The sequence below is a fragment of the Ictidomys tridecemlineatus genome, chromosome 15, assembly GCF_052094955.1.
Source record: "Ictidomys tridecemlineatus isolate mIctTri1 chromosome 15, mIctTri1.hap1, whole genome shotgun sequence".
Classification (NCBI taxonomy): domain Eukaryota; kingdom Metazoa; phylum Chordata; class Mammalia; order Rodentia; family Sciuridae; genus Ictidomys; species Ictidomys tridecemlineatus.
The window spans coordinates 58,397,812-58,420,324 of record NC_135491.1 but is presented as its reverse complement, the minus strand read 5'-3'; positions in this window follow the sequence as shown (position 1 = coordinate 58,420,324).

The following is a 22,513-nucleotide window of genomic DNA, read 5'->3' as shown; positions in this document are numbered from 1 at the left end:
CGAGGCCTACCCTAGAGCCCCGGCCTGGGGACAACTTGGTTACACAAAGCCGGACCCTTGCAGCGGGTGAGTTCACACCAGAAGCATCACCTGGGGGGAAGCTGGAGACTGACGAGAATGCACGTGTGAGAACGCACAGCGAAGCCTGTGGTCACCGTGGGCCTCGGGGAGCCAGACCTTCAACAAACACGGACGCTCCTGGAGCAGGTGCCAGAGCGCAGCCCCAGGACCAGGGCCCGGCTGTTCATCTGGGCATGCGCGGAGCCCCACGCTCGCCACGCCCCTGTGGGCGGAGCCGAGCGCACCTGCTGCATGGGCCCCACCCATCCGCCCCTGCCCAGTCGCACCCCGACCTGGGGCGCCGGGCCACGTGCTCTGCGTGGATCTGTTCACCCAGTCGTCACAGCCGTGTCTAAGAGGGGCCTCATTGCAGAAGCCGAGGCTGCGAGTCCTGCAGTTGACGCACGTCAGAGGCGGGACTCCACCCAGGAATCCCCGATGATGGTTCAACTGTGGGTAGCGTCCCCTAAAGGCCATCCGTTAAAGTTGGTCCCCAGGGTGGCAGAGTTGTGAGCTGCTGTGGACCTTTAAGGGGGTGCCCAGCGGAGGGCCTCAGGTCACTGGGGGCGTGTCCTGAAGGGGACTGTAGGACCCACCTTGTCTTTTTCTGCTTCTGGCATTATGATATGAGCACCTGCCTGGACATGCATTTCCATGATGGGCAGTCACAGGGGCAGCGCGATCTCTAACTTGAGCCTCCAGAAGTGTGAGCTGTAAAGACTTTTTCTGTGTAAAGTTAACCGCCCCAGGATTTCCTTGCAGCCATGCAGGACTGACACCCCAGACCCTGGGCTTTGTAGACAATGTGCAAACAGAAACATGGACGCGGAAGGTAGTGAACTGAAGGCCCGGGGGAGCTGGAAGGGAGGAGGACGAGGGAGCAAGCAGCAGAGCCTCAGCCAGGGCCCCACCAGCACCATGGTCAACTCTGCACACAGACGTGCGGAGGCCAGGAAGGACACACAGGGCCAGGGTGGTGTGCAGATACCTGCAGGGGTGTGCCGGTGCCCACGCAGCAGCTTTGACGTCGGCTGCCCGGGCAAGTGCTACAGGCTGGTGGTGAAACACCTCCTTTATTCCCACATGCTGGAGGCTGATGTCCAAGACCCAGGCCCCGCCCTGGTTCACTGAGGGTGGCCTTCTCACTCTCCTATTAGGACACCAGTCCCATGCCCGGTGGGGGCCTCTGTCCTCAGGATCCACTCTCCTCCCACAGCCCCCCTCCCAACACAGGATCTCTGCTGCTCACTCACCTCCCAGGGGGACTGCTGTGTCCCAGGATGTCCACCCCACCCCTGGCTCCCACCTCCTGACCCTGCTCACAGCTGACCAGACCAGGGCTTAGCCCCAAATGATTCACGGTCTGGCCAGCCAGCGCTTGCCGTGGAGAGGTTATTTGATCCCAGTGCGCCTTCCCCGGCCCAGACGTTCTGAACTGAAGCCCGTTCAGTTCTCACAACAGCCTCTCAACAAACCAGAAATGTCAAGCGCCACATGTTATTTATTTAATCAACTGAATAGTGCCCCATTAGTTTGTGAACCACAAGAAAGTACATTGCAAAACAGCTTGCAAGATGCCATCGTTTGTGGGATGTGCCCTGATTTCAGAGATGTGGAGAAGGTGGAGATACGCCTCTGAGGACAGGTCCGTCCCTATGTGTGACCACACGTCTCACTCTCTCGGGGCGGACATTGCCCATCAATCGCCGTGCTGTGGCTTTCCCACCAGGAATACCTCCAAATACCTGGCCAGGGGACCACCCCGATCTGAGGAGACACAGAGGGGAGACCAATCTGTCAGCCTCCACTAGGCATGGAGTGTTGGGATGAGCCGGTCAACAAGCCACCTCCAGAGTGGAGCAGATCCCAATTCCTGTCTCGTAGAAGTAAGAATGTGACTAGGAAGCCACCGAGAAGGTGACCTGATGGCCGTGTCTCGTTTGAACACTCTCTGCTCATCTGTCTCTTCTCCCCGGGAGCTCACTCTCCGGGTTCTCGTGCGCCCTGTCCCGGAATCCCCAGGTGGCAACATCACCTAAAACACAGATCATTTTACCAAAACAGAATACCCCCTCGGCGGTTGGCAGTGACAACGTGAGCAGCACAGACTCGCACCTCCCGCTGGGCACAGTCACCCCGCGGGGGGCCACGAAGGTCCTGGCTCCTCTGGTGGCCAGGGCTTGCCCACAGACTCTTGCAGGTGCCAGCGTGTGCGGCATGAGTGTCCAGAGACACGGCCGCTCTGGAGGACGCTGGAAGAAACACTCCAAAAAAGTCAGACAGCCGCCACCAGCAACCCCCGCACCAAGAGGTCAGAACTACAAGGTCCCACTCGCAGGACTCTTGAAAGTGGCAACCTGAGGGCCGCGGGGAAGCCAGCAGTGGCCCGGGTGGAGGAGGGGCCCTCAGGGTGGAGGGGGTGCCCCGTGCACGGCTGAACCAGGATCGTGGTGGTGACGCTGTGCCACAGTGCCAAGTGTCACCACCGGGGGAAGGCTGTGCGGGAGTTCTCGACGATTTCCTGTAGCTGCCCTGAATGTTCAAACTGTTCAAAAACCAGGAAGAAGAGCCTCTGGTAGAAAGATTCCCAAGACAGTGGTGTCCCCGAGGCCACCTGCCCTCTCGTCCCAGCACCCTTGCAGTTGGGCCGACGTGGGGCTGGTTCTGATGGGTGACAGCACACGGCTGTCACATCTCTTCCCCACCTTGTGACCAGCGAGGCTTCATGTTGAAGCAATCCAGTGGAGGACAGGACCACGAGGATCTTGTGACAAGAAATGAACCTCTGTTGAGCTGAGCAGGGAGGCTGGGGCTTCTTATTGCCTCACTGAGAGAGACGTCACCCTGAGGTGGGGGTGGGCAGGAAGATTCCGACCCAGGACGGTGCTACCGGAGCAGAGGGCAGGTCTGAGGACAGCCCGGGGTCTGTCTCTCAGTTACCCCAAGCCGGTCCCATGGGCGGGTCCTGGGACAGGAGTTGTCATGGTGAAAACGTGCGCATCCCACTGGATCCCAAGCCCTGGGGAGCCCCAACATTGTTCCTGGAGAGAGGGGACCAGGCACTCCCTGCTCACCTGCAGACGTGGGGGCGGGGCCGAGGCTCTGGGAGGGACGGAGGCAGTGACGTGCTGGGGGCTGGCAGCATGGCGTCCTGCGGCACCTGACGGAAGGCTCCCTTTGGGCTGCCCAGGTGTTGGAGAGGGAGTTGGGGTACACGTTTTGTCACCCCATCTGTCTTCCTTCAAGAGCAGGAAGACAGACCCTGAGACCCTGAGAATAGGGGAGGAGGTTCCAGGAAGCCGGGGAGGCTGGGGAGGGGCTCAGCCACACGAGGGCAGGGGGAAGGGACAGTCTCTGTGAGCCCAGGGGCTTGAGCCCTTGGGGACCCTGGTGCCTCTGAATCGCCCAGCTGCGGGACAGGGCAGGGCCTTGTCCATAGACCCGCCCCTCCTGGCTGACGGTGACCCAGGAGCAGCTGCAGCACTGTGGGTCACACCCTGGGCCGTGGAGTGGGGTCTCTGGCCTGGCAGAGAAGCGCAGGAACCGTGTGAACCAGAGCTGGCCCGGGCACGGGGCACCCCAGCCCCCAGGCAGGGCTCACAGCACACGCTGATGAGGCCCACTGTGCGCTGCCACCTGTGGTCATGAAGAGGGGGAAGCTGGGCACGTCCAGAGCACCAGGGCGGGTGACGGACGGGGAAGGCGTCCCAGGGTCACCCTGTGGGGGATCTCAGGGCCATGCGGTGAGGATGAGCTTGTGACTAGACTCCCCGGACCCCAGACCTCCCGCCTGCCTCGGGAGGCAGAGCCCCACACCGCGGCCTCTTTCCTCTGAGAACAAGGTCCCCTCACTTTAAAGGGAATTTTAGAGTAAAAGGGTCGAAGGGGAAGGAGGCCTGTTTAATTATCACTTGCTGCAGAGCCAACCGCCCCAACCTGAGCCACTTCCGCAGCCACACGTCTTCCCCCACGACTGAGCAGGTTCTGCCCAAGGAGCCCTCAGATGGCCACACCCAGCTGACACCACGGGGCGCGGGGCGTCCAGGGCTCCGTGTCACACAGCGGCATTCAGTGGTGGCTGTTGGCCCAGCTGGTGTGACCGTTCTCCCAGCCACCTGTGCGCGGGCGCTGGTTCTCCCGGCACAGCGCCTGGGCTCCAGGGGGCATCTGTGCAGACGAGGCCTGAGGCTGAGGTCTCCCGAGCCCCAGGCTCCATGGACACAGCAGCACTGGGCCACGTGTGGTCAAAGCCGGTCTCGGCTATTCCAGGTTCTGAGGAAGAGGAAGGACACGCGGCTCAGTGGGAGGGTGTCCAGCTATCAGTCCAGCCTCCCTCCAGATGTAGGCTCACCCTTCCCACGGCAAATTACCCTTGTCCCCAGGCCCTGAGACCCCACGGGCTTCGTGAGGACGGAACACCAGGCCAGAGGCCGTGGGAATCCACACGCGTACCTGGGCTCTCCTCCTCAAGGGGCCGCAGCAGCTTCCGGAGGCAGCATTCCAAGCCAGAGAGTGGCACCAGCCCCGGGAATCCCACGGTGGCACTTCTCCACCTTCTGAAGGTCACGGAAGTCTCAGATCAACCCCAAGCTCAGTGTGGCTACTCTCAGCGACCACGGAGCCTCCGCCACAGCCAGGGGTGACTGGACCACCCCAGTCCCTTCTCTCTCTCCTGGTGTGACTGTCACACGGCGCTGGACTCGGCGGGAATCTGTGTTCCTGTGTTTGGCTCTGGCCCTCGCTCCCCATGGGACTCCGAGCATTTCAACCGTAAAGTCCACGCCCAGGTCCCCCACCCCGCCCCACGCCCAGGTCCCCCACCCCGCCCCACGCCCAGGTCCCCCACCCCGCCCCACGCCCAGGTCCCCCACTCTGCCCCACGCCCAGGTCCCCCACTCTGCCCACGCCCAGGTCCCCCACCCCGCCCCACGCCCAGGTCCCCCACCCCGCCCCACGCCCAGGTCCCCCACCCCGCCCCACGCCCAGGTCCCCCACCCCGCCCCACGCCCAGGTCCCCCACCCCGCCCCACGGCTCCTGATCCTCTGAGCAGCTCCCACTCCTCTGCCTCGAGGCCTCGGCGGCCCAGCTTGGTCCTGTCTGGCCCTCCCGCCTCCCGCCACCCCTGCTGAGCTCCTCAGGAAAGGCCCCTGAATTCCAGGGAAGAGGCCCCAACGGGCCGAGGGTCTCCTCGTTCCATTGCTTGATTCTCTACTTTTCTCTCCGTAACCCTTGAAGGAAAACAACACAAACAAAACCCTGGGGTAGACCTTGAAAGCGCCAACCCCTTCCCGGCACGGCCAGTCTGTCTCCACCAGCCAGTGGCCGGGATGACACCAGAGGCAGGAGATGGCGGTGCGAGGGGGTTAAACTGGGCCCTGAGGCGGGAGCCTGCACTCAGGGGACTGTGAGCTGTGTGGTCTTGGGCCTTGGTTAGTGACCCGGTGCCTCTGTTTCCCAGCACAAGTATAAATACCCAAGTCCTTTCCCACTCCAAGATTCCCTCCTTCCAGAAACTCAAATGTTAGACTAAAAATACTTGTTCAGATGCGAGCCTGAAGCCACAGAGCGCCACACACAAGCAGGGTGGCCATGCTGTCTTCTGTGTGGGGTGAGTTACCGAGTCCCAAAAGCGACAGCGAATCCTTGGAAGGCGGAGGTCCTGACCCAGCCTGGAGATGACTGAGATGTGGCTCTGTGCCCCGCCACCTCACCTCCCTGGGCCTCAAAAGAATGCCACCCATCAGTGGTTCTGGGCCTCGGGGCGCGGGAGTGTCCTCCGGGAAGGGTTTTCACACATCAAAGTCCAGGCCCTTCTGCAGGATTTGGGGGTATAAGGCCTGGGACCAGGAAATACTTAAAATTCCCTGATTCCAGGATTGAAAACCTCCAAATTTGGCTCCTAATTTTAAGCTATTTTTAATCAGAGATTAATTTATTTAAACAAAAGCTGCTCTTAGGGCCTGCGTGTGCAGAGAGTGCAGAAGCAGCTGCTCAATGTGTAGCAGGAAAGGCCCCCAGTTCTGTCCACTTGGCCACCCCGAACCCAGGACTCGCCCCCAGTGCCCACCCAAGGGTTCTGCTGAACATGGCTTAAACACTTGGAGATGAGACAATTCCCAAGGCTGTTTAGAGAACTAAGCATCTAACATCGCAGGAGAACAGTAGCATCCCGAGCACACTCAGCCCTGAGTACCCCAAATCCACTGGGCAAAGCCTGCTTCCTGCCCCATGCCATGTCTAGCTGTGGAAACAGGGGTAAATTCCTCCCGTCGGGTCACCAAGTGTCCGGAGGCTGCTTCTCTCAGAGACCAAGGGATCAGATCCCGCTGTGCAAGTCAGTAGGCAAGGAATGAATTCATCAGAAATATCCCTGAAACTGCTGCAGCTGATGCCGCAGGGGGAAGATATTGGTGTTACGCAGGAAGTGCAGGGAATCCATTTTGCAGACACAGAGGGAAATACCACTGTCAGAAATCAGACCCTAATGAGGAGGTCCCAGTTCCAAGCCTGAGTACTTAAACCAAGCTTTCCTTGCGTACAGCGACATGATTTCACCCGCTGTCTTGGCGGAGCCCTGGCGGCCCAGGTTAAACGTTATCTCCACAGGTTGGCGGGTTCGGCCTAGGAGTCTGCAGGTTCCCTGGAGCAGGTGGCCCTCCCCATTGTGGGCAGCATCATCCAACCCAGCCAGGGAGGTGGGATCAGCCCCTTTTCCTTCCTGCCCACCGCTTGAGCTGGACATGGGCCTTCTCCTGCCCTGGGAGGTAGACTCCTCTGGTCCTCAGGCCTTTGGGCTTCCCTGGGCCTCCAGCTTAGAGGCAGCAGATCTCGGGACTTACAGGACTCTCAATAAACCTCTTCCTAGGGGTGTCCACTTGGGTTCTGTTCACTTGGGGAACCCTGATGACTTCCGTCAGAAATGCACCCTGGAGTGCCAAGGGGCGGCAGAGGACGAGGACTTGGGATCCTTCCTCAGACAATGAGGAAACTGGACCTGGTGACGCAACAGAGGCTTGTGCCTCACACACAGCCCCCGAGGGCCACCAAGCACTCAGGGTCAAGATCGTCCCTTAGAAAAATGCTTCTCAAAAGTCAAAATTAGTACCAATAGTTCATGACACGCAATGGATCAACTTTGTTAATGAAGAGGGGATCCTGAATGTTGTATTGTCACAGGCTCCAATTCGCTCAGACCGGTACTGTCACAGTCCTTTGGAGGAACACCAGGGAGCTTCACTGAGTCTACTATAAAGGACGACTCCACAGAGTAGACCCAAACTGGGCTCTGTGCCATCAACACACCACCATCCTCACACCTCCACCATACTGTCACACCTCCACCATTAACATCACCACCTCCACCATACTGTCACCACCTCCACCATTAACATCACCACCTCCACCATTAACATCACCACCTCCACCATACTGTCACCACCTCCACCATTAACGTCACCACCTCCACCATACTGTCACCACCTCCACCATTAACATCACCACCTCCACCATTAACATCACCACCTCCACCATACTGTAACCACCATCAACACACCACCATCCTCACCACCTCCACCATACTGTCACACCTCCACCATTAACATCACCACCTCCACCTTACTGTCACCACCTCCACCATTAACATCACCACCTCCACCATTAACATCACCACCTCCACCATACTGTCACCACCTCCACCATTAACATCACCACCTCCACCATACTGTCACACCTCCACCATTAACATCACCACCTCCACCATTAACATCACCACCTCCACCATTAACATCACCACCTCCACCATTAACATCACCACCTCACCATTAACATCACCACCTCACCATTAACATCACCACCTCCACCATACTGTCACCACCATCAACACACCACCATCCTCACCACCTCCACCCTACTGTCACCACCTCCACCATTAACATCACTACCTCCACCATTAACATCACCACTTCCACCATACTGTCACACCTCCACCCTACTGTCACCACCTCCACCGTTAACATCACTACCTCCACCATTAACATCACCACCTCCACCATACTGTCACCATCTCCACCATTAACATCACCACCTCCACCATACTGTCACCACCATCAACACACCACCATCCTCACCACCTCCACCATACTGTCACACCTCCACCCTACTGTCACCACCTCCACCATTAACATCACTACCTCCACCATTAACATCACCACCTCCACCATACTGTCACCACCTCCACCATACTGTCACACCTCCACCATACTGTCACCACCTCCACCATTAACATCACCACCTCCACCATACTGTCACCACCATCAACACACCACCATCCTCACCACCTCCACCCTACTGTCACCACCTCCACCAGTAACATCACTACCTCCACCATTAACATCACCACCTCCACCATACTGTCACACCTCCACCCTACTGTAACCACCATCAACACACCACCACCTCACCACCTCCACCATACTGTCACACCTCCACCCTACTGTCACCACCTCCACCATTAACATCACCACCTCCACCATACTGTCACACCTCCACCCTACTGTCACCACCTCCACCATTAACATCACCACCTCCACCATTACTGTCACCACCTCCACCATACTGTCACACCTCCACCATACTGTAACCACCATCAACACACCACCACCTCACCACCTCCACCATTACTGTCACCACCTCCACCATACTGTCACACCTCCACCATACTGTAACCACCATCAACACACCACCACCTCACCACCTCCACCATTACTGTCACCACCTCCACCATACTGTAACCACCATCAACACACCACCATCCTCACCACCTCCACCATACTGTCACCACCTCCACCATTACTGTAACCACCATCAACACACCACCATCCTCACCACCTCCACCATACTGTCACACCTCCACCCTACTGTCACCACCTCCACCATTAACATCACTACCTCCACCATTAACATCACCACCTCCACCATACTGTCACACCTCCACTATACTGTAACCACCATCAACACACCACCACCTCACCACCTCCACCATTACTGTAACCACCATCAACACACCACCATCCTCACCACCTCCACCCTACTGTCACCACCTCCACCATACTGTCACCTCCTCCACCATACTGTCACCATCATCATCACCTCCACCATTACCGTCACCATCTCCACCATTACTGTCACCTCCTCCACCATTACTGTCACCACCTCCACCATTTCTGTCACACCTCCACCATTACTGTCACCACCTCCACCATACTGTCACTACCTCCACCATTAACATCACCACCTCCACCCTACCGTCACCACCTCCACCATTACTGTAACCACCATCAACATACCACCATCCTCACCACCTCCACCCTACCGTCACCACCTCCACCATTACTGTCACCACCTCCACCATTACTGTCAGTACCTCCACCATTAACATCACCACCTCCACCATTACTGTCACCACCTCCACCATACTGTCACACCTCCACCATTACTGTAACCACCATCAACACACCACCATCCTCACCACCTCCACCATTACTGTCACTACCTCCACCATTAACATCACCACCTCCACCATTACTGTCACCACCTCCACCATACTGTCACACCTCCACCATTACTGTAACCACCATCAACACACCACCATCCTCACCACCTCCACCATACTGTCACACCTCCACCATTACTGTCACCACCTCCACCATACTGTCACTACCTCCACCATTAACATCATCACCTCCACCCTACTGTCACCTCCTCCACCATACTGTCACCACCTCCACCCTACCGTCACCACCTCCACCATATTGTCACCTCCTCCACCGTACTGTCACCACCTCCACCATTTCTGTCACACCTCCACCATTACTGTCACCATCTCCACCATTAACATCACCACCTCCACCATTACTGTCACCATCTCCACCATTAACGTCACCACCTCCACCATTACTGTCACCACCTCCACCATTACTGTCACACCTCCACCATTAACATCACCACCTCCACCATACTGTCACCACCTCCACCATTAACATCACCACCTCCACCATACTGTCACCATCTCCAGCATACTGTCACACCTCCACCATTACTGTCACCACCTCCACCATTACTGTCACCACCTCCACCATTACAGTCACCATCTCCAGCATACTGTCACCATCTCCACCATTAACGTCACCACCTCCACCATTAACATCACCACCTCCACCATTACTGTCACCACCTGCACCATTACTGTCACCATCTCTATCATTACCATCACCACCTCCACTATTAATATCATCACCTCCACCCTACTGTCACCATCTCCAGCATACTGTCACCACCTCCACCATTACTGTCACCACCTCCACCATTACTGTCACACCTCCACCATTAACATCACCACCTCCACCATACTGTCACCACCTCCACCATTAACATCACCACCTCCACCATACTGTCACCATCTCCAGCATACTGTCACACCTCCACCATTACTGTCACCACCTCCACCATTACTGTCACCACCTCCACCATTACAGTCACCATCTCCAGCATACTGTCACCACCTCCACCATTAACGTCACCACCTCCACCATTAACATCACCACCTCCACCATTACTGTCACCACCTGCACCATTACTGTCACCATCTCTATCATTACCATCACCACCTCCACCATTAATATCATCACCTCCACCCTACTGTCACCATCTCCAGCATACTGTCACCACCTCCACCATTACTGTCACCACCTTCACCATTACCGTCACCACCTCCACCATACTGTCACTACCTCTACCGTAACTGTCACCACCTCCACTATTACTGTCACCACCTGCCGCAGTCTGGCTGGGCAAAAATCACGAGCCACTGAAGCAGGAACAGACTTTATTTCTGAACTCCACCAGCATACTCCACACACGCTCCCCGGGAACTCTCCCGAACGCCACCCACGTGGCTCCTCCAGGAACCCCCAACTGGAAATCCCTCCTCCAGCACTTCCCCAACCAATGGGAACTCTCCGGGAATCCCCACAAGAACTCCAAAGTAGCAGGCCAAGGCGGACAGCAGGGGTCTAATATACACAGCTTAACATAACCATTATCATCTCAATGGCTTGCTGGCGTCACCTCTCAACCACTCCGTTCTGGCAAAAATGCCATGTGTCATTCGGACTCGGCTGTGGCTCTCAGCAACCACCTCCACCATTACAGCCACCACCTCCACCATTACCATCCCCACCATCAGCACCATCACCATTACAACCAACTCCACCGTCACCACCTCCACCATTACTGTGACCACCATCAGCACCACCACCGTCATCACCACCAACACTATCCAATAGTTACAATCACTAAGGACTTAGTGGGGACCAGATATTTTCCAGAATTATCTAATTTTCATGACCATCCTGACAGAAACCTATGACCACTTTATGAAAGAAACTTAAAGGAATAAGTACTTCACCTAAAAATGAGAGAAGAAGTGTGGGATCCCCATAAAGCCATACGTGGCACCCAGGGGGGAGGAGCCTGTCCAGAAAGTCAGAGTCTCCCGGCCAAGGCTTCCCGTTCCTCAGCCAGGAGTAACTGGACGTCAATACCGAGGCCACGGTGCTGATGGTGGCCACTAACTTCACAGGAACAGGGTTCAGTGGACCCTGCCTGACGTGCTCAGCCCGGTCACTCCCACTGTGCCAGTGAGCTCTGCTGTGCCCCAGGAGGACCCAGTTTTCTCTGAGCGCCTTTGAACTGTGAAGAGACGGTCACCTGTGTCGGCCTCCTCCGTTACTGCCCCTGCCCTGCTTGGTAAACCCTCTGGGTGGGCATGAAGTTTGGGGACACTCTTCAAGTGTGTACACATCCCTTTCACTGAAATTCCCGTCTGTGATCATTGTGTGTCCATTTCAGGTGACAAGGCTTGACCTTCCCTAAGGGCAGGAGCGTGTCACCCCGTAGATCGGGCGACTTCCACCGTGCTCGGAGACAGGAAGTCTGAGCAAACAAATGTGCATTAAACCAGTGAAAGAAAGAGTGATCAGGACCCACCCCTCTTCATAGAGGACCCCAGGCCCTTCTAATAGTGACTGGCTCTCCTCGATGGCTGCCCATGTGCTTAAATACCTGGGCAGCGTCTCCGTCCCAACGTGTCTGCAAGGGACCAAGAGCAAGGAGAGAGACGGAGCTGCTAAAGGCTTCGTGTCCTCACGGTTGGGCCAGGGACTCTCAAAGCCAGCGGGCAGGCCGACGGAGCAGCCCTGGGAGCTCCAGGGACTGGCCCCAAACAGCGTGACAGGAAAGACACACTCTGCGCTGGCTCCAAGGGGCGGAGAGCGCTTCCAGGGGGCAGCCGAAGGCGAGTGTTTACGAGCGTTTCTCCCAGCCGTGGGCCGGTGACGGTTCCTGGAGATCTGGAAGCTGCAGCACACCCTCAGAATCTCCGTCTACTTCGCAACCTGCCTTTGATTACCCAGCGATTTTCTGGCCCCAAATTGGGTCATCCCTGAACCCCACGGAGCACGGGCAGCAGCGGTCCTATGGGCGGGAGAGCCCCCCGGCATTCCTGGGGACTTCAGGCTGCCCACACCCCAGGACCTGCCAGTGTCCTGTACTATGTACCTCCCCTTGTCAATGCCACTTCCTGCCCAAGGCCATCTCCTGGTGGCCCCCAGCAGAGGGTCCCTTAGGAGGTAATAATGTTCACTGTCTGGACCTCTAAGCAGAAATGGGGGTCAGGATCCAGTGTCCTCCAGCCACCCAGGCTCTGTCTAACCAGATGGCAGCCTCTTCACGCTCCCTGCCCTGAACTCCTGCCCTGCAGGTGTGAGCCCACCGGCCCAGAGAGGGCTGCAGGTGGGAAGGAGGGGAACCGTCTGCTCTCCCCCTTCTGTGGGGGGTTGTGTAGCCACGTGCAAAATCACTTCTTTAATTTAAAAAGTGAGACCCATAAATGACCAGCTAAGTAAAGGGATTTAAGGTTTCTGGGTGGAAGGCTTTCTACTGGGGGTGGGGTCCACCCATCCTGGTGCCTCCCACCAACGCTGTCCTCAGTGCAGCCAGCCATCGCCTGGACGGACCCTCAGCTCTGGACACCGCCCTGTGCGTGCGTCTTCTGTTTAGGAAACCTGGACTCAGCAGCCACCCAGCAGAAACATCCAGGTCCCGCTGCCCAGCGGTCTGGACGCGGTGTTTACGGGTCTCTCGGGTCTAGTTAAACACGTTCTGTCCAGAAAACGATTTCAAAGCCCTGTCAGGCACCGACCTCTCTCCACGGTGCCACTCTACACTTGCAGAAATAGCAACACGAACTGGAAGAACAAAACACAAAACAGGAAACACCCAAGAGACCCAGGCCTCGCGCCTTTGGGAACGAGAAGCCCGAGGGCTCTTGGGGCGGGCCTTAGGGGAGGAGGGGGCTCTCTGTTCTCTTCTTTCTGACTACTGACAGTTTTTCATTTTCCAAAGTGAACACGTATCACAAGATTTGCTTTTTAGCAGCGTAACAGTCAGAAACCGACCTGCTGCTGCCGAATGGGTCTTGAACGTCTTTCAAAGACGCAGATGCTAAGGGCAGATCTCCAGCCTGGGCCACTGCTGGGAGGTGGACCTCAGGGCATGAAGCCGGTGCAATGAAGTCAGGGACCTGACCCTGAGGGGGACACTGCACCCGGGGCCTCCCCTCTTCTCTCCTCCCTCTGCTGCCCAGCTCTTGTCCTCGCCATGGCTTACTGTGCGGCCACAGGCCCAGAGCAACAAGGCCACAGGCCACAGGCTGAAACCTCTGAAAGCAGGAGCCAAAGCACACTTTTTCTTCCTAATGTCGACGGTCTCAGGCACTTTGTCACAGCGACAGAGAGCTGTCCAGCCGTGTCACCCACCTGCTCCAAGTGTGCCACTCAGTGGTGCTGGGTACGTGGGAGATGTGTGGAGCCGGCTCTGCAGGTGACCCCCACACACCCACCCCCTCAAAATGTACCCGCAGCCTGAGGGGTCACCCCCATTTCCCCAGCACCAGTGCCAGCCAGCACAGAGCCCCTCTCTGCATCCAGACCCCTGCCTGCCCTGGACACTGCACCCAAGCAGATGTCCGCCGGCTTCCTCCACAGAGCTCCGTGCTCCTGAGGTCAGCGTGTGCAGCCCACGTCAGAACCGCCTTCCCCTCAGCAGCTGCATGATGTCCCTTTAAATCAAATACTCCATTCTTCATCAGCAACCGCACAAACAGCACTTGAACATGGGGTTTGCCCAGCCAAGCTCAACCTGCTTAAGGGCTGCGGCTCCGCACGGTTCCCCAGACTCGCCTTCTGCTTGGGGTCGAGGCCTCTGGGCCTCCCTGTTCTCCTTGGGGCCTCGGGTGGCCATAGCTTCTTGTCCAGGCAAGTCAGGGACTTGGGGGTAGGGGGTTGATGAAAATCAGACGCGGCGGGTCTCGCTCTCCACCGAACCTGCCCCTGTGCCCCTGTGCCGTAGCTGCCACGTGGGAAGGCAGGGTCCGTGACCGCCCTGTAAGTGTGACTCACTGGTAACCTCTCTCTGCCGCAAGGTGACAGAGCACAGCTTCAAAACTCAGTTATATGGAGACAGCCTGCACCTGCTCCATGGGCCCCAGAGCTTGGAGCATTGGGCTGCCCGGTCGCAGGGAAGCCCACCCCCCCGTGGGGCACTGCAGGAGGGTGCCCGTCAGCTCCCTGGGTGTTGGGTCTTCCCAGCCCAGGAGGAGCCTCCAATGGCTCCTGCCCAGCTGCTGTCACCAGCCTGGGTCCCCTCGCTGAGGCCCACCTGCTGAAGACAGCACACTGTCCCCTGTGCTGTGGCACACATTCCTGACTCAGAGCCCATGGCTTGTCTGTGGCCGCAGAGACAGCAGCAGGGCCTCAGGGACCCACCCGGCCAGCTCAAGGGCAGAGAGGGTGCTCCCCAGGGTCGGCTCCTCTGAAGCTCAACCCGACCTCCCTCAAGCCTGTGCCAGGTGAACGGGCAAATGGATGATCCGCCTTGCCCACCAGACACACCAGAGAGCAGAGACAGGCACTCTCACCTCTGTGCCCAAGTCCTGGCAGAACAGGTGCACGGGATCCTCGCCAGGACCCACCTACGCCATGACCACTTTCCCCCGAGCCCGGGGTCTTCCCCAGAGCCCTGTCTCTGGAAGAGGACGTGCCAGTCCAGCCCGCCCCGCCCCGCAGAGAGGACCTTCTCCCTGAAGGGCACTCCAGGGAAGGGCGCCCAGCCTCGCCCCACGGTGGTGTGCACTTTGGGCCGGAAGCTTGGAAAACCAGGACCGGAGCCTGGTGCTCAGCGACTGAGACAAGCCAGGCAGGGAGGGGGCTGCGGGAGGGCGGACACGGCCCTTCTCCCTGCCCTGCGCCTTGCTGGAGGGCTCGCCTGGTGTGTGAGCGATTCTCAGTGACAAGCCACAGGCGCTCTGAGACCGACTCCAGGAGGGGACAGCTTCCGGCTGCAGCCAGTGCTCGGGTCCACCTCACCCCGGGGCCCTCCACAGCAGACCCACAGCTCTGCTCAGAGCACAAGGGCAGAGTCCCGAGAGGGCCGAGAGGGCCGGTGGCTTCGGTACCAAGAGCCACAGAGGGGAGCGCTCCAACTGGGCAGAGGGGCCCGCGGTAGAGACACGCAGAGATGGAGGGATGGTAGATGACAGGTAGATAGGTGTGTTCACCATCAAAGGCAGGAGGAAGAAAGGCCCTTTCTACTGGGAAGAGTCCCATGCTGGCTCCCTGGGCCTAGGTCTGGCCTTGCCACCAAGGTCTGAGCTCCCTTGGTGGCCACCCACCCTCTGGTCCACAGCGGTGAGAGTCCACTTTTCTCTCCAGAACTGTTCCTCGTGCAGTGGCCTTGGAGCTGTCCATCCTCGGAAACCCTGTGGTATGCCCCGAGCTCCCGCCCTGTGCTGCCCCCTGAGCTCCCGCCCTGGGCTGCTCCCTGAGCTCCCACCCTGTGCTGTCTCCCTCCCCCACGTTCTCACACTGACCCCTCTTCATGGGGTGTTGCGGGGGGCTGCCAGAGACCCTGCACCCAGCATCATCCCCCTGCCCCTGGGAGCCCCGAGGCCTGGCTCTCTAGTGGGGGCCACAGTGGACTCAAAGCACAGCTGTGTCCTAGACTTTGTCCCCTCTAGAAGTTCTGTCTCGGTTTCTTTTACTCTGGAGCCCCTCATCTCCCCAACAGAGCCCAGAGCTCCAGAGGCCTCGGGAAGCCCCTGGTTCCTGGCTGACAGAGGCCCTGCCCTGAGCTTGCTCAGAGCAGCTCTGACAGCAGTGTGCAAACCCAGGGCCACCGTCCCCTGGAGAAAAGCCCCAGCCTGTGGCCAAATCGCATCTGCGAATGCCGGAGAGGCATTCAGCTCTCCCCTCTGCCCAGCTGACAGTGGGTTACAGTTTATAATCTGGCCTTTGTAAAGCATTTGTCAGCCTGGACATTTCGTTTTAAGCCCGACCACCCATGCAGAGGGACAGGCAGGAAGCGGCCTTCATGCACATCAGCAGTCAACTTGCAGGTTGGCTGCAGAATCACAGGATTCAGTCACAAAGGGGGACTTTTTTGGCATTATCTACTTCACATCTCTGCAGCAAAAGCATTCCGTGTTTATGTGAAGCGATTCCTGGACGCTAAATTTGGAAATTCTACGTCTTCCTCTAAGCCGCCAGGCCCCGTGTGGGACGGGGCGCCTCTAGGAACCTCGGCGCTCCTCCGGGCTCCAGCTGAACCTCCCAGCATGCCAGGGGAGTGCTAGGGACCAGGCAGCGGGGCCCGCCAGCACCCACCCACCCCATCGCTCCTCCCGGCGGCCAAGGAGGCTCTCCTCGCCAGGCCGGCGGTTTTATTTTTAAGTGTTTGTGTACAAATGTATATAATATGGCTCCCTCCGGGCCAGCCCGCCCCATCTCTGGCAGAGTCTCAGGGCTTCAGTCCCAGGGAGGGGGCCCCGGAGGAGGAGGAGGAGGAGGAGGAGGCCAGGCAAGGAGAGCCCCACTGATAAGGAGCGGGAGCCCGTGGGCAGGGGCGCAGGTAGGAATGCGCTGCAGTAGGTCACACGCTCCCAGGGAGGGAACAGCACCGCTCCAGGCAGAGATAAGGAGAAGGAGTCAGAGGTGGTTCACGGGCAGAGCGCGCCCAGCCCACCTGAGCTCCAGCCTGGAATCCGGCTGCTCTGCAACCTCTTATCACATCCAGCTGCCTCCCAGAGGCTCCGGCCTCTCTCCAGCAGCCTCGCCCCCGCTGCGCCAGCCTCCCCTCCACTCCAGGCGCCCTCCTCAGAGCCCACACCTTGGGTGGGCCCAGTCTCCATGACATGGCCACCTTCAGGGAATTGGGGACCAGCTGGCTGATGGGCACCCAGATGTGTGGAAGCCAGGCGCAGCTCACTGAGGACTCCTCACACCTCTTCTCCCCTGGAGTGGGGTTACTTCTTTGCCACCCAAAGACTAGGCACTTGCCAGGCTCCAGGACCCACCCAGAGCGGGAAGCAAGGAGCCGCTCATTTGTTAGGAGAAGGTGCCATCTGCAGAGGCTCCCAGGGGCCTGCAGTCCGGCCTCGGGTTGGCCAAGGAGGCTGAGGCGAGGACGCTGGCACTGGGAGTCTGCCTGGAAATGCCCAAGAGGTGCCGCCAGGGAGCGGGTGAGGGACCCTGGCTAGCAGGTCCCTGGTGGCCCCCAAGCAGAGGTCTCCCTAGAGCCCCAGGCACAGTGCAGGGCACACCCCAGAGCCGACACCCTCGGGGCAGGTGCTGGGAGACGCATCCCAATCTGCTATCTCCGCTGGCTCAGGCTGCTCCTGTGTGGCCACACCCGCCTGACCCTGTGGCCTGTGGTCAGGAGGCAGAGCCAGCATTTGAGGCAGGACACAGCCCTGGGGCAAGGACACACAGGTGCAGCAGCAGACAGTCAGGTGAGCCAAAATGCAAGGGCTGCAGCAAGGCTCAGAGAACCCAGGGTCACTCCGTCAGACAGGGATGCAGTGGGGCCCAGACCCAGGTGGTCACACGTGCCCCGTCCACCAGGTGCGGGGCCTCCTCTGTCACGGAGCCCTCTCCAACCTCATCAGCTCAGGTGGACTCCGAGAAAGCTTCCAGCGCCTTCTGGAGCCTCAGCTCTTACGTGGCTGGACTCCCAGGCACAAGTGGCCAACGCTCCTGATGGTTCACGCCCCCCTCCAGGTGGCTCCAGTTGAATTCTGTGGGGAACTCCCAGGCCATGACCAGACCCGACAGACGTCTATGCCCAAACAGACTTCATCCTCCACTAGGAGCACACAGGAGAGCTTGGGGGCTACTGAATGGCCACAGCGTGGCTCGGCTGGCCGGTCACTCATGAAGAGAGCAGGACCTAGCTCTCGGCCTCGTGCACCTCATGCAGTGGACTGAGGTCGGACAACCTAACCCAGAACAGAGGTAGAGTGTCACCCACACACATGACAGAGTGGGGCAAGGGCGTCCGTCCTTCCACAGGGTGGGTGAAATGGTCCACGCTCGTTGATCTGGAGAACGAGACGGCGTTACAGTGCCACCGGTTCACACGGAGTGAGAGACGGTCAGGTTTCTAAGATTTCCTCTCCACCAGACGGTCAGTTGGTCTCACAAACTTAGTTTAGTCAGCTTCTGCATCTCTACGATGAAAACTCCAAACAGGATCAACTCTGAGGAGCGAAAGTTTATTGGGGGCTCAGGTTTCAGAGGCCTCAGTCCATCGAAGGCCGACTCCAGTGCTCTGGGCCCGAGGTGAGGCAGCACATCCCGGGGCTGCAGAGGACCGCGGCTCAGCTCCCCGCAGCCAGGAAGCAGGGAGGAGGAGGAGGAGGAGACACAGGGCAGAGGCACCCTGCCAGGCCACGCCCACCTCCACAGCCACGCCCACCTCCTCAGCCACACTCACCCTCAGCCATGCCCATCCCTCAGCCACGCCCACCTCCTTAGCCACACTCACCCTCAGCCACGCCCATCCCTCAGCCACGCCCACCTGTCTACAGTGACCACCCAGTGAGTCCATCCAACTCAGATGGAGTGATTGGGTTATGGATCTCATGGTCCAATCATGTCACCTCTGGACATTCCTGCATTAACAGGAGCTTCTGGGGGACACCTCATGACAAAGCTCCACAGCGGTGCCTACAGCCGGAAGTCACTTGCTGGCGAGTCCGTAGGGACCCACACGCTGACGTTTTCCCTCATTCTTACTGGTGCTCTGTCCTGCACACAGTGGCACGGCAGGACTCTGTCACGTAGTGACAACAGTGTGGCCCAGCATTGCCCCTCCTTCCCTGTCCCTTTCCCCTGCCCTCCTAAACTCCCTCCATTGTCCTGAGACCCCCTTCTTTTCCTTTTTCCTCTCCAGCTTCGCATCTGAGGGAAACACGTGATCCTCTACCTCGGTTCAGCCCGATTCACGCCATACTCTCAAGTTCCCTCCATTTTCCTGCAAAGGACCCGATTCTGCTCTTCTGTTGACTGAGTTCCCAGCACCCTGACGAGGCTGGGTGTCCCACACAGCCCCAGCCCAGCTGCACTCGGAAATAATTTCTCAAAATTTAAATTTCCACTCAGAGGGACAATCATAAGACTCCCACGGGGGGCCGAGGGTCCAGCCAGAAGATAGTCCTTCTTCCCATGGCAGCTTACGTAGACAACATGGGCAGTAAATACACACACGGATAGAAGTAGACCAAGGGTTTGGGTCAAGTCTGTGTTTCCACACACGCCCAAGTGCTTGATCACGGACTCCACTCAACTCAGGCATGAAAACCAGTAATCAAGACCAAATCCTACAGCTTTCCTGTGATAAAAGTGGGCCACGTGGCCCCCTCACCTGTGCTGCTCTCTGGCCACGGATAAGCCAGGCTTGCCGTCAAGGTCCCCGAGGCTCCGACATTAACACCGGCTTCTCTTAACAAAGACCTAAACAGCCTCAAAAGGGCCAAAGTGACCTGCAAGCAACTTGGCTGCCTGTAAAAATCAACCTCGATTCTCTTTAGAGGGAGACGATCGAATCCACAAACTCAATAGCAAGCGACGGCAGTGTCTGACATCCCATCGAGAATGACCAGACACCCAAAAAGCAGTAAAAGGCCACCTGTAGCCAGGAGGAAAGAGTCGTCAAAACAGGAGAGCCCACATCAGGTGGCATCAGAGAGAGAATAGACGGGGACTTTAAACAGCCCGTCTGAGCACGCCCAAGAACTCCAAGGAAAACACGGTCGTAAGGAATGGAAAGACATAAAAAAGAAGCAAATGGGGTGTTCAGAATGAAAATTTTACGTGGTGGGATTTACAGATGACCCGTGAACTCCTCGGCGTGGCACTGTGAGCTAGGGGACCCCCGCTTCATGGGCAGCGTCCGGCGCTCCAACGTGCTGTAACTGCAGTTCCAGAAATCGGGAGAGAGGGGACAGAAAAGGCCTGAAGACCTGGTCACCAAGGCTTCCCCAAGCTTGGTGAAAACTGTGAACCTTCATATCCAAGGAGCTCCGTGAACCCCAAGAGGGCAGTCAGAGAGAACCGCACCCCACACCAGGAGCACCGTGATGACCTGGCTCAAAGTGAGGAAAAGTGGGGTTTTAAAACTAGAGGGAAAGAAGACACGTTGCAAGACTCCCACGGGGGCAGAGGGTCCAGGCAGAAGACAGTCCATCGTCACTCGAGAGGGCTGAAGGTACAAGATAGACCAAGCTGGAATCCACACATGGAGCTGAGCCCTGCAAAAGGAAAAATGGGGAAAATGAGAATTAAATAAAAACAGAGATGCGTGCTTTAAACAGAAGCGGGGACAGTTCATCAGCCACATCCTGGAGCCACGCGAAGCGCCTGAGGGAAGCTTCAGGGAGGAGTGGCGACGCTCCGTGGCACTTAGCAAGGAGGAGGACACCGGGGACGGGAAATGTGGGGGTGGACCCTTTCTCTTATTTTGTGTTCGTTTCCGTATTTTCATTGGTGCCTTAGAATCCCACACGACCGTGAGATTCATTGTCACATATCGTACAGGCACACAGTAAAAACAGGCCTGGCTCAATACCAGTCCCCACTGTCACTTTTTCTCATGTTAAAATGACGATGATGACACTCTGGCTGGTGAACAGTGTAACCGCATCTTGAGCGTCTTCCACATCCGCAAGTAAGATGTAGGATCTGAACGACACAGAACGGGGCTCAGGCGGAGCGCGATGCTCAGGGCCTCGACGTCCCCCATGAAGGGAGACAGCGTTACCTGGAGACGGGGTGTCGGATGACTGTCCACTCAGGGAGCCGCCGGGCTGCCACTGGGAAAGCGAGGAGAGGACAACTCGGAAGCCATGAGCCAGACACAATGGAGGGCAAAAGGGGAAGTGGACCAGAACAAGGCAGGGAGAGGGACGGAGGAGGTGGGCACACGGCGTGAGCCTGGTCCATTTACAGGCCAAGTGTGCGGCACACATGGGAAGAGCGCACGCCACGGCCTGCTGGGCAGGTCTGCCCTTGGCACGCTCTTCAGCGCCCTTTCAAGATACCTTTACTCTTCCCAGCCCCCAGAGTCTCCAAGGCTCCCAGCCACCAGAGGCCACCGCGCTGAGCACACCCAGGACTGGGCCTTGGTTTCTAGCAGCCAGTTCCCCAGTGAGGGGACCAGCACTCCTGGGGAAGGTGACCTTCAGACCAGGGCGAGGGACGCAGGAAATGGACTCGGGGTCCTGGAGTGCGGGAAGGAAGTGTGCCCCCCCCACAGTGACGGAGGGTGTCTAAGGGGTAGGTGGCACCGGGTGGGTGGCACTAGGCAGGCAGCAGAGGGCACAACAGCTTCATCCCTCCTTCCAGCTGTGGTCCAGCGGACAGTCCCTCCCAGGACGCGCTGGCCATCCTCTTGTTCTAGCTGGTAGAAATTTGGGGCCAACTGTATACTGGTGGATGCGTACAGAGCCGCGTCTCTTGCCCGGAGTGGTGGGCCTGGTGTAGCCAGGATATCAGCCAAGCCCGACCCGACCTCATGAGGATGCGGCCACTCCCCGTCCCTTCTGCCTTGACTCTGGGGGTCTACCAGCCTCTGACCTCTGACCCCTGGGCCCCTCCACTCACCGTCAGCCCTCTGTTCACTTGGGAGAGCTCGCTGCCTTCACCCCAGAGCCGTGCAGATTTCCAAGAGGGGCCGGCGCTGGGCCCTGCTCGAGGGGCGCGTGTAGGACTGCGGCGGCTCCTGGGGCCCTGCCCTTGATGCAGTGGGGGGCGGGGGGAGCATCACAGGGAGAACCGGATTTCACCAAAGATGCCACAAGGGCTGCGTCAGGGAGGCCAGCCCACCAGCTGGGGCTCTGGGGACAGAGGAGCAACCCTAACACCACATCTGCCTCTGACCACATTCAAGAGAAGCGTTCCAGGAAGACAAAGCGCTGGCGGGCGGGCTCCGTAGCTGCTGGCCGGCCTGGTGGCTTCGGGTGATCCCAGGACAGACGCTGATTAAACGCTCATGGTTTTGGCT